This window comes from Pseudophryne corroboree, chromosome 9 (assembly GCF_028390025.1).
Source record: "Pseudophryne corroboree isolate aPseCor3 chromosome 9, aPseCor3.hap2, whole genome shotgun sequence".
Classification (NCBI taxonomy): Eukaryota; Metazoa; Chordata; class Amphibia; order Anura; family Myobatrachidae; genus Pseudophryne; species Pseudophryne corroboree.
Genome location: NC_086452.1, coordinates 238,838,116 through 238,851,468, shown reverse-complemented (window position 1 = coordinate 238,851,468; position 13,353 = coordinate 238,838,116). Strand labels below are relative to the sequence as shown.

Sequence of the window (13,353 nt, the reverse complement as noted above, 5' to 3'; positions counted from 1 at the left end):
GACCATTGCCCAAAGAGCTTAAGGGGTGGAGACAGAGCTGGTGACCTGTTGAGACTTGAGGCCAGATGGATGTATCATTTGTCCACCATCAAGCCAAAAGGACTTAATGATAAAATGCAATGGAGTGTGTTTTGAGAAGTTGTTTTATGGTGCTACATACAGTAATATATATTATTATTCACATTATTATTATTATCAAATATCATGGTTTTTCATACATAGACTTGCAGAGCCAGTTGACACCATAGAGGGGTAGTCTGTTATTCACAGACACCATCTACGTGTACCCTGGTTGCTGCATTATATGCAAATATATGCACAGTGTTTGCTTATAGAGCAGCTATGTCTCCAGGCCTGTATGTATTGTGATTATAACATATACCAGAACACTATAACTGTTTGATGACATAATTATTTTATTGACTCATGTTGCACTGCACATTGATTTTAAACCATAATGTCATTACACTATTTTCACATTTTCACAGTGCCGACCCTGGTGCCGCCGCGACTGGATTACCCGTAACACTCTGGGTTGCCATGGCTACAAGAACAGCTGCCCGAGAGGTCAGCGTTGGCGTAAGTGGTTGCCAGGGGAACACGGACGTTCCACGCCGCGACGTCGGACCACGTGATCGGCACAGGCTAATGACGTCACTTAAGCGCACACAGGGAAGCAAGGTAGTGTCTTCCCCTGATTGATTGCCGCACCTCCCGCAGGCGGGACTTCATCACATATAAAGGTAATCATTTCTTTTACACTTTCACTTCTCACTTGTTCTCCTTGAAAAAGGGGTGCTTGCGCCCCGAAACGTTGGATGGAATTGTTTTTCTTGTAATATGGATTAAACACTGTTCACTTTAAACCACTCTTGAGTCAGTCCCTGAGTGCCGCTGCATGCTAGGAACCGTTGGATATATATATATATATATATATATATATATATATATTTTTTTTTTATATATATATATATATATATATATATATACATATATATACACTATACAAGGTGGCACTCATGGGTCTTGATCAGTGAGAATAATAGACTAACAGAGTCCGTTCTGTAGTTCAACGTTTCGGTTTGCACCTTTATCAACACCACAGAACGTACAGAATGGACTCTATTAGTCTTTTATTCTCACTGATCAAGATCCGTGAGTGCCACCTTGTATAGTGTGTGGATTGGGGTTGTTTGACCTGGGAGGGCACCAGGGCAAGGTTAATGAGTTAGCAAGTGAGTGCCGGCATTTTTTGCTTATGTATACATATATATATATATATATATATATATATGGGTCATCCGTTATCTTGGCTAGCTGAGGCGTTAGTCGCTATCGGGCATACGCAGCGCACCTAGTCATAGGGAGGCGTGCCTAGTCATAGGGAGGTGCACAGAGCGTTTCGCATTACCTTTGAGTGTAATACCTGCTATCATCCACCTGATGTCGCTTTTTAAAATCACCAATGCGCATGCGTGTGGTCTCCATTAAAATACAATACTGAACTACAGTGTAAGAACTACTTTACTGGTGCGTCTCATTACGCTACATTATGCTACAGTATGTCATACAGTATATAACAGTATAAACAGTACAGACACAAATAGTACAGCATATACAGATGCAAACAAACATGTTACAGGTACAGTATGATCTATTGATGTTAGGCATATGTGAGCGTCCAAATCCCGTAGTATTAAGTATAATGGGGAGAGATATAAGCTCTTCCTATAGTTCCTGGATGCCAAATCACTGTGCTTAGCATCTCTGTACAGTATTTTGTATTTGAGTACCAAATAGTAATTTGTATTCTCAATCACTGCCGACAATAGCCAAACACTACCGATAAAGCACAGAATTCGTAAAAACAAAGGAGCTTTTAAAAAGACCTGCCTTTTGCTGGCGTGTTCAGATAGTCATGCACGGATCGGTGAGATCCGTGCATGCTTCCCTGTGGAAAATGGTCAGAGATAGTTAAAAATGTTTAAAAAATGTGCCTGGGGTCCCCCCTCCTAAGCATAACCAGCCCCGGGCTCCTTGAGGCGATCCTTGTAGTTTACATACCGGGGGGAAATTGGCTGGGGTCCCCCCTTATTTAGACAACCAGCACCGGGCTCTTGGGCCGGCCCTGATTCCAAAAATATGGGGGACAAAAGACGTAGGGGTCCCCAGTATTTTTAAAACCAGCACCGGGCTCCACTAGCCAGAGAGATAATGCCACAGCCGGAGGACACTTTTATATAGATCCCTGCGATTGTGGCATTACCCCCCCAACTAGTCACCCCTGGCTGGGGTACCCTGGGGGAGTGGGGACCACTTAAATCAAGGGGTCCCCCTCTCCAGGCACCCAAGGACCAGGGTGGTGGATGGGGGGCTGATAGCCTTTGTTTGTGTAAAATAAAGAATATTGTTTTTTGTCATATAACTACAAGTTCCAGCAAGCCTCCCCTGCAAGCTGGTACTTGGGGAACCACAAGTACCAGCATGTGGGGAAATAACGGGCCCGCTGGTACCAGTAGTTCTACCACAAAAAAATACCCAAATAAAAACAAAACACACACACCTTGAAAGTATAATTTTACTCAAACACACTTACACACTCATACATACTTACCTACATCCAACGCAGAGAATCACGTCCACTTGTCCAGTAGAATCCACGGGGTACCTGTAAGGAATAAAATTATACTTATGGACCATCCGGTGAAGCTCGATCCTCTTCGGTCCTGTAGTAATCCAAAGGGTAGATTAAATTAAAAAAAATCCTGCACCACACAACTAAAGGGGATCCATTTGGACACATGGAACCCCTTTCCCCGAATGCCGAGACCCCCCATGACTCCTGTCACAGTAGATCCCAGCAGCCAATCAGGGAGTGCACGTCCTCCAGTCTAGCCTATGATGGAAACTTTGCAGTCCGTGGCTAACCGTGTGGATTACTACAGGACCAAAGAGGACCAAGCTTCACCGGATGGTCCATAAGTATAATTTTATTCCTTACAGGTACAGTACCCCATGGATTCTACTGGACAAGTGGACATGATTCTCGGCGTTGGATGTAGGTAAGTATGTATGAGTGTGTAAGTGTGTTTGAATAAAATTATACTTTCAAGGTGTGTTTTGTTTTTATTTGGGTATTTTTTTGTGGTAGAACTACAGGTACCAGCATGCCCGTTATTTCCCCGCATGCTGGTACTTGTAATTCTCCAAGTACCAGCTTGTGGGGGAGGCTTGCTGGAACTTGTAGTTCTATGACAAAAACAATATTCTTTATTTAACACAAACAAAGGCTATCAGTCCCCCATCCACTGCCCAGGGATGGGAGGGACAGCCTCGGGCTTCACCACTGGTCCTTGGCAGCCTGGAAGGGGAGGCCCCGTGATTTAAGAGGTCCGCACTCCCCCAGGGTACCCCGGCCAGGGGTGACTAGTTGGGGGGAAATAATGCCTCGGCCACAGGGACCAGTGTAAAAGTGTCCCTCGGCTGTGGCATTATATCTCTGGCTAGTGGAGCCCGGTGCTAGTTTTAAAAATAAGGGAGACCCCTACATCTTTTTTACCCCATATTTTTGGAACCAGGGCTGGACGCAGAGCCCGGTGCTGATTGGCTAAATATGGGTAACCCCTGTCCAATTTCCCCACGGTACTTAAACAACCAGGGCCAGCTCAAAGAGCCCGAGGCTGGTTATGCTTAGGATGGGGGACCCCACACAATTTTATTTCACACTTTTAACTGTTTTAACACTTTCTATACTGTACACAATGAAGCCCTGCATGGATCTCACTGATCCGTCCGGGCTTCATTGTGTTATGTCCGTCAGTGTTTTACTCATCACTCCCGTAAAACACTGCCCGACAAGATGAATAGCATCGACATCAGAACATACGAAAAAATGAAAACTCGGCAGCTTAGAAAATTACATTTAATGATTACAAAAAGTTGCAAAAAAATGTCATATAAAATTTGAGATCAAATTCCCACCACATCGGCTGAAACATGAATCTTAGTAAATATACCCCCATGTTTTGGGATATGAGCCTCCGAGTCCCCTAACAGCAGTGCCGTAACTACACATTTTAGCGCTGTGTGCAAGAAATAGCATCCCCCTCCACACACACACACGCACACAATATTTAAAACAGGGCCAGTGCGCATCGTAGGCACGCACCAAAACTATAGGGGCATGGCTTCTAGGGAAAAAGGTGTGACCACAAAATAATACCAATTCATATTACGCTGCACAGTAGTCTCCAGTACTCAAATTACACCGCACAGTAGCGCCACTTACACGCTTTACACCAGATATAGTCCCATTTTACACATTACTCCAGGTAGAGAAATATAAAATAACATTCTTGTTTTATACATCACTCACCACCCCAAGCTCTGTGACTGACTGCAGGTGGGGAAAAGGTCACCGGAGGTCTGACTCCGGACTCACTGGGCTGCTGCACTGTGAGCTGGAATGCCTCCTCCTCAGCCCCCATGTCATCATGTCTCTCCCTAGAGACCCTGCAGGGGGGCGGAGCATCAGATCCAGGAGAAAGGTGGCGCTGTTATACAGAGGGAGCAAGAATGAATGAGAGAGTGTTATACAGACGGAGAGAGGCGGAAGAAGAGGTGGTATACAGAGAAGGAGACGAGAAAGGAGAGAGTGTTATACGAAGAGAGCATGGAGGAAGGAAAGAGTGTTATATGGAGGGAGCGTGGAGGAAGGAGAGAGTGTTATACAGAGAGAGTTATACAGAGGGAGAGAAGAGGAAGAAGAGGGTGTTATAAAGAGGGAGAGAAGATGAAGGAGAGAGAGTGTTATACAGAGGGAGAGAAGAGGAAGAAGAGGGTGTTATAAAGAGGGAGAGAAGATGAAGGAGAGAGAGTGTTATACAGAGGGAGAGACGAGGAAGAGTGTTATACGGAGGGAGCGCGGAGGAAGGAGAGAGTGTTATACAGAGGGAGAGAAGAGTAAGAAGAGGGTGTTATAAAGAGGGAGAGAAGATGAAGGAGAAAGAGTATTATACAGAGGGAGAGATGAGGAAGAGGGTGTTATACGGAGGGAGCACGGAGGAAGGAGCGAGTGTTATACGGAGGGAGCACGGAGAGGGTGTTATACAGAGGGAGCGAAGAGGAAGGAGAGAGTGTTATACAGAGGGAGAGAGAAGGAAGGAGAGGGTGTTATACAGATGGAACGAGGAGGAAGGAGAGGGTGTTATACAGGGGGAGAGATAAGATAGGGGAAGTGTTATACAGGGTAAGAGATAAGGTAGGGGAGAGTTATACAGGGGGAGAGATAAGGTGGGGGAGAGTGTTATATGGCGGGAGAGATTTTATGGGGTGAGTGTTATACAGGCGGAGATATACGATAGGGGAGATTATACAGGGGGGAGATAAGATAGCGGAGCGTGTTATACAAGAAGGTGAGAGATAAGGTAGGGGATAGTGTTATATAGGGTGAGAGATAAGGTAGGGGAGCGTGTTATACAGGGGAGAAAGAAGGTAGGGGTGAGTTACACAGGTGGAGTGATAAGGTAGGGGTGAGAATTACACAGGGGGAGAGATAAGGTAGGGGTAGAGTTACACATGGGGAGAGATAAGGTAGGGGGAGAGATAAGGTAGGGGGAGAGTTACACAGGGGGAGAGATAAGGTAGGGGGAGAGTTACACAGGGGGAGAGATAAGGTAGGGGAAGTGTTATATAGGGGGAGAGATAAGGTAGGGGGAGAGATAAGGTAGGGGAAGTGTTATATAGGGGGAGAGATAAGGTAGGGGGAGAGATAAGGTAGGGAGGGAGTTACACAGGGGGAGAGATAAGGTAGGGGAAGTGTTACACATGGGGAGAGATAAGGTAGGGGGAGAGTTACACAGGGGGAGAGTTACACAGGGAGAGAGATAAGGTAGGGGGGAGAGTTACACAGGGGGAGAGATAAGGTAGGGGGTAGAGTTACACTGGGGGAGAGACAAGGTAGGGGGAGAGTTACACAGGGGGAGAGGGTTACACATGGGGAGAGATAAGGTAGGGGACGGGTTACACAGGGGGAGAGATAAGGTAGGGGGAGAGTTACACAGGGAGAGAGATAAGGTAGGGGGAGAGTTACACAGGGGGAGCGATAAGGTAGGGGGGAGAGTTACACAGGGGGAGAGATAAGGTAGGGGGAGAGTTACACGGGGGAGAGATAAGGTAGGGGGAGAGTTACACAGGGGGAAAGATAAGGTAGGGGGAGAGTTACACAGGGGGAGAGATAAGGTAGGGGGAGAGTTACACAGGGGGAGAGATAAGGTAGGGGGAGAGTTACACAGGGGGAGAGGGTTACACATGGGGAGAGATAAGGTAGGGGGAGAGTTACACAGGGGGAGAGTTACACAGGGAGAGATAAGGTAGGGGGAGAGTTACACAGGGGGAGAGATAAGGTAGGGGGGAGAGTTACACAGGGGGAGAGATAATGTAGGGGGGAGAGTTACACAGGGGGAGAGATAAGGTAGGGGGGAGAGTTACACAGGGGGAGAGAGAAGGTAGGGGGGAGAGTTACACAGGGGGAGAGATAAGGTAGGGGGAGAGTTACACAGGGGGAGAGAAAAGGGTAGTGGGAGAGTTACACAGGGGGAGAGGGTTACACATGGGGAGAGATAAGGTAGGGGACGGGTTACACATGGGGAGAGATAAGGTAGGGGGAGAGTTACACAGGGGGAGAGTTACACAGGGAGAGATATAAGGTAGGGGGGAGAGTTACACAGGGGGAGAGATAAGGTAGGGGGGAGAGTTACACAGGGGGAGAGATAAGGTAGGGGGGAGAGTTACACAGGGGGAGAGATAAGGTAGGGGGGAGAGTTACACAGGGGGAGAGAGAAGGTAGGGGGGAGAGTTACACAGGGGGAGAGATAAGGTAGGGGGGAGAGTTACACAGGGGGAGAGATAAGGTAGGGGGGAGAGTTACACAGGGGGAGAGATAAGGTAGGGGGAGAGTTACACAGGGGGAGATATAAGGTAGGGGGAGAGTTACACAGGGGGAGAGGGTTACACATGGGGAGAGATAAGGTAGGGGACGGGTTACACATGGGGAGAGATAAGGTAGGGGGAGAATTACACAGGGGGAGAGTTACACAGGGATAGAGATAAGGTAGGGGGAGAGTTACACAGGGGGAGAGATAAGGTAGGGGGAGAGTTACACAGGGGGAGAGATAAGGTAGGGGGGAGAGTTACACAGGGGGAGAGATAAGGTAGGGGGGAGAGTTACACAGGGGGAGAGATAAGGTAGGGGGGAGTTACACAGGGGGAGAGAGAAGGTAGGGGGGAGAGTTACACAGGGGGAGAGATAAGGTAGAGGGGAGAGTGTTACACAGGGGGAGAGATAATAAAGATTAGAGAGAGGGGAGAGTGTTAATCAGAGGTAGAGATGAATGAGAAAGCTGGAAGAGAGAGACAGACTTACACACTTCCTGTCACCTCTGCTCCTCCGGAGTGTGGGCCTTCTGTCTGTAACGTCTGCCTGAGCTTGGCTCCGCCCCCTGACAGTCGGAGAGCTCAGCTCCCAGCAGTGAGGGCTGTCTCTCTGTCTCCTCTCCTGCAGTGCTGCACTGTGGGGCCGGCAACAGTAAGAGCGAGGGGGGCAGCATCACATGCCGAACCCACGCTGACTGAGTGATGAAACAGGAAATAAACTACAGCTTCCTGCAGCAAGGGCTGCTGGGAGCTGTAGTTTATTTCCTGTTTCTTCACTCATGCGGAGCTGTGGTGCGGTGGGCGCCTCCTGGGTCCTGGTAGATTAATTCTTATTGAGCGGCCGTGCGGGTGGTGATGCCGGATGGTGCGCCTACAGTGCATATGCGCTGTGGGCAAGGCACCATCGGCACACACCTAGTTACGGCCCTGCCTAACAGCATAAACAAACACCAATGGGAAGGAACCGCTGCTTGCCTTAATTTTACACATGAACTTGTGCATCTTTTATGCAGCAAAGTGGGTGGGCAAGCGGTGAATGCTCCCGCCTCCCACACTGAGAGTCCCGGGTTTGATTCCAAAAGTGCCAATCTTTTTTTTTTTTCCTGATATTCACTTTATTATTTTTTTTCTTTGTAATCCATTATAATACATTCAATGGAAGGGTGCACAAAGGTTTCACATAAATCAGGGTAAATCTGCAGAAGCGACTCATTCCGCCATATAAAATACACAGCGGTAATGAGCACCCGTAGACATACTAGTAGTAAATATAAATTAGTGTATTCTGATGCAATTAACTGTTCAAGCAACACAGTACTGTAGATCATCAGCGTTAGAGAATCTGTGTTGTACTTTATGAGAAGGGATCACTGCTACTGTACAATTTACACACCTATCAACGCGACTGCAGTTTTCTATATGATTTTCATATACACTGTACTGTAGTATTGTGTTGCACATTTACTGTAACCTGACCTCCCTCCGTATCTATTGTATGAACTGTGTAGGCTTTCAGGGGAGAAGGGGGATGGGGGTAGGGGGAGGCAGTGGGAAGGGGGAGGCAGTGGGAAGGGGGATGGGGGTAGGGGGAGGCAGTGGGAAGGGGGATGGGGTAGGGGGAGGCTGTGGAAAATAATGTGTATTGATTATAAGCGTCCGAGTTCCCTAACAGCTTAAAGGGGAGGGAGAAGGGTGAGGGGGGGGGAGGTGGGATTGACCAGCAGAGGTCAGGGACACTGTTGCAAATATTGTCTGTCAGGATCCCAAAAAAAGAAACCAATAAATCAATAAATAAAAGTAGTGTGGACAGACACAAACAAACGTGTTAAAGCAATGTTCCACTGACATTCGGTTTATGTGAGCTATTAAATTAAACTCAATTAAAATGGGCTTTAAGCCTAATATCTCAGGTTCTGAGGGTCCGAATGATACCAACCCTAAGTTTCTGAGACCCCCAAAAGGCTCATGGCAAGCGTCGGAACTCATGGTGGGTCTGAATTAATGGGCCTTTTATAGTCTATGGGAAAATGGGTCTAAAATGCATACTGATATCTCTGGTTCTGGGTGCCCCAAAGACTCAGGATTGGTACCATACAAAAGAGGAGACTCTTGGCTTTTGAGGCAGACCAACCTCTAGTTTATGTGACACTGCAAAGGGAAATGGCAAGCAACCGTGTGTCGGGTCCCCTCCAGTTGCCCGCCCAGCTTGCACGAGATGCAGGGTTTCTGGCTAGATAGAAAATACTACAGAAATGCTAAGCACAGCAATTTGGCATCCAGGAACTTAGGGAGGAGCTTTTATCTCTCTCCATTATACTTAGAAAGATTACACTTGCCGCTGTATGTTACAAGCTGTTCGTGTTAATTAGTTCTCTAATAGAACATACTGTACATAGATTCAAAGGACGGTGATTTGGCATCCAGGAACTTTGGGATGAGCTTTTATCTCTCTCCTTTATACTTAGAAAGATTACAATGGAGAGAGATAAAAGCTCCTCCCTATGTTCCTTGATGCCAAATCACCATCCTTTGTATCTCTGTACAGTATGTTCTATTTGAGTTCTAAATAGCACGAACAGCTTGTAATGTACAGCGGCAAGTGTAATCTTTCTAAGTATAATGGAGAGAGATAAAAGCTCCTCCCTAAGTTCCTGTGTGCCAAATCACCATCCTTAGTATCTCTGTACAGTATTTTCTATCTAGCCAGAAACCCTGCATCCCGTGCAAGCTGGGCGGACAACTGGAGGGGACCCGACACACAGTTGCTTGCCGTTTCGCTTTGCAGTGTCACATAATCTAGTGGTAGGTCTGCCCCGAAAGCCAAGAGTCTCCTCTGGTTATGGTCTTTTGGACACCCAGAACCAGAGATATCAGTGCGCAAAATTGACCTATTTTCCCATAGACTAAAATGGGCTTGTTAATTCAGACCCTCTATGGGTTCCAATGCCTTCCATGAGCCTTGTGGGGGTCACAGAAGCTTGGGGTTGATTTATTTCATTAGCTAATTGTCTCCCCTTCCATACCAACCTGATTCTGAGCCGATTGGACCCTCAGTACCGGAGATATTAAGCTTTAAACCTATTTTAATTGAATTTAATAGCTCACATAAACCGAACATCAATGGACCATTGCTTTAACACGTTCATTTGTGTCTGTCCACACTACTTTTATTTATTGATTTATTGGTTTCTTTTTTTGGGTCCCAACAGACAATTAATATTTTTGTCAGCGTCTCTGACCTCTGCTGGTTAATCCCCACCTCCCCCCTCAACCTTCCCTCTCCCCTTTATGCTGTTAGGACACTCAGATGCTCATATTGCACAAAATATTATTTTCCACATCCTCCTCCTACCCCCATCCCTGTATTTAGCCAACCAGCACTGGGCTCTGCATCCGGTCCTGGTTCCATAAATATGGGGGACAAAAGATGTAGGAGTCCCCCATATTTTTAAAACCAGCACCGGGCTCCACTAGCCAGAGAGATAATGCCACAGCTGGGGGACAGTTTTATATTGGTCCCCGCGGCCATGGCATTACCCCCCCAACTAGTCACCCCTGCCTGGGGTATCCTGGGGGAGTGGGGACCTCTTAAATCAAGGGGTCCCCCCTCCTGGCACCCAAGGACCAGTGGTGAAGCCCGAGGCTGTCCCCCCCCATCCCTGGGCAGTGGATGGGTGGCTGATAGCCTTTGTTTGTGTTAAATAAAGAATATTGTTTTTGTCATAGAACTACAAGTTCCAGCAAGCCTCCCCCACAAGCTGGTACTTGGAGAACCACAAGTACCAGCATGCGGGGAAATAATGGGCATGCTGGTACCTGTAGTTCTACCACAAAAAAATACCCAAATAAAAACAAAACACACCTTGAAAGTATAATTTTATTCAAACACACTTACACACTCATACATACTTACCTACATCCCACGCCGAGAATCACATCCACTTGTCCAATAGAATCCATGGGGTACCTGTAAGGAATAAAATTATACTTACGGACCATCCGGTGAAGCTCAGTCCTCTTCGGTCCTGTAGTAATCCAAAAGGGAGATGAAAAAAAAAAGCGAAATCCCACTCCATGCAACTAAAGGGTTTCCATGTGTACACATGAAACCCCTTTTCTCGAATACCGGTACCCCCCGTGACTCCTGTCACAGGAGATCCCAGTAGCCAATCAGGAAGCGCATGTCATGGCGCTCTCCTGCTTGGCTGTGCGCTACTAGCCTGTCTATCAGGGGTAGCGCTGCGGCTAGAATGGAGGATAGCAATCCTCCATTCTAGCCTATGATGGGAACTTTGCGGTCTGTGGCTAACCGCGAAGTTAATTGGGGTCACCCAAAAGAGTGCGATTTTATTTGTGATTTTTTAGATGCATGCTACTCTTTATTTAAACTATTATTTATTTGTCAACTCTGCTCAGTGCTTGCAATCTGAAAAGTAATTTTTTTTCTGTTTTATCTTTTTTCATATGAGAATAGGAAATAATAGCTGATTCACCCTTGATCCATCTGTCTCAAAGAGAAATAAGAGGTTTCAAATTAGTATCTGTTCTAACATGTTTTCTGTTATACTTTTTCTATAGGTGAAAAGGAAATAAAAACAATGTTAAAAAAAAATATATATATATAATTATATGGAATAATATCTACATGCCTTCAGTTTCTTCATGCTGAAAATTCACCAAATTCAATATGCTGTTAACAAAGAAAAAACAATTCTTCATGCAGAACTTCATCTTATACCTGCTTTGTGTACTTGCCTTTTGCAGTCTTTTATTTACATATATACTGTATTTAGTTTACCAGCAAGTATATTTAAATTCTCCAACAAAAAACACTAAGTCACCACTGGACAATTCTTCAAACAATTGGAAAATTGATTAAATAAATCAAAATGCATTTGAGTGGATTAAAAATGGCCTTTTAAATTCTCCAGCAGCTTCATCCATGTCGTCTTTGGAATACATGAATATAAATGTCTATCCATAGATAATTAATGAGACAAATAAATGCAAGGACCAAAACCCCACCTTAATATTATTAATTGCAACGGTTGCAAGAGAATTTGATAACCGTGAAGCTATTAGGAGTACATTTGGAAAGGAGGCCTTGAGAACTGGAATATCCATCATCTGTTTATTTATGCTGGGTGCTGACAGCATTGTGGATCCCAAAATAATTTCTGAAGAAAGTGAAAAGTACCATGATATAATCCAAAAGGACTTTAAGGTTATATACAAAAACTTGACTATTAAAACTATCATGGGTATAGAATGGGTGTCTACCTACTGTCCTAAAGCAAACTATGTCATAAAGACAGATAGTGATATGTTTGTCAACAGTGAATGTCTACTGAGATTAAATCTAGACAAGACTCCAAAACAAAACTATTTTACAGGTTATCAACTATTAAATTACAGGCCACACAGAAATGTGGATAGTAAAGAACATATGCCAGATTCCATGTACCCAAATTACTTTTATCCCAGCTTTTGCTCAGGAACCGGTTATGTGTTTTCAGGGGATGTTGCACCAAAGATTCTTCGGGCATCTTTTAAAGTAAAGTATGTTACCTGGAAGATGTGTTTGTAGGAATCTGCCTTGACAGAGAAAAGATTCAGATAATGCCACCTCCCCAAGACTTTTTGTTTAATAATTATCATATTCCATTTGACCCATGTGTCTATAATAACCTTATTACCTCCCATGATGTAAGTCCAAGTGAACTTATTACCTATTGGAAAATTGTCCAAGAACACAAAGATAACTGTTTAAAAACTGATAGCAGATGGGATGGATGGATGGAGTGATAGGTTAGAGAAAATATATATTACAAAGTGAGGTGGAACCATTTTCCTCATAACAAATTTACTGTGTTATTTTATTATATTAATATATTAAACATTATTAATACAAATCAATAAATACTGCTTTGTTCAAGACATTTTAGTACACTGCACTTCATAACAATTAAAAAAGTGGTTACAAAACTACCAGAGTTTTTCTAATTAAACAACATTAAATTATGAATCTAAAATTAATACTTTTTGTATATTTTATAACTGTTAGATAATGCAATAACTATTATTTTTTGTTGTGAAGCAAAACAAATATTTTACATCTATTTTGTTTGCAAGTGTAGTATATGAATCTGTAGTTAAAGTACTATAACAGGAAATTGCTAATTAATATCATATGCTTAAAAGAGAAAACAATTGTTCCTAGTATATAAATAACATCAAAATCTTTCTGTGCATTTTTTTAAGGGTACATTTATTTAATACCAGAAGTTGTCCCCGAATCTGCCTGTTTTTTCTTCTGTTTCATCTTGTCTCGCTGTCTCTGTGTGTGTGTGTGTGTGTGTGTGTGTGTCTCTCTCTCTCTCTCTCTCTCAAACACACACACACACACACACACACACACAC

General features: G+C 44.6%; 1 pseudogene; it reads left to right on the top strand.

Moving 5' to 3' along the window:
• The first annotated feature begins 540 nt into the window (after positions 1-540).
• On the top strand, positions 541-12,738 carry LOC134958794 (beta-1,3-galactosyltransferase 2-like; annotated as a pseudogene).
• The last annotated feature ends 615 nt before the right edge of the window (positions 12,739-13,353 follow it).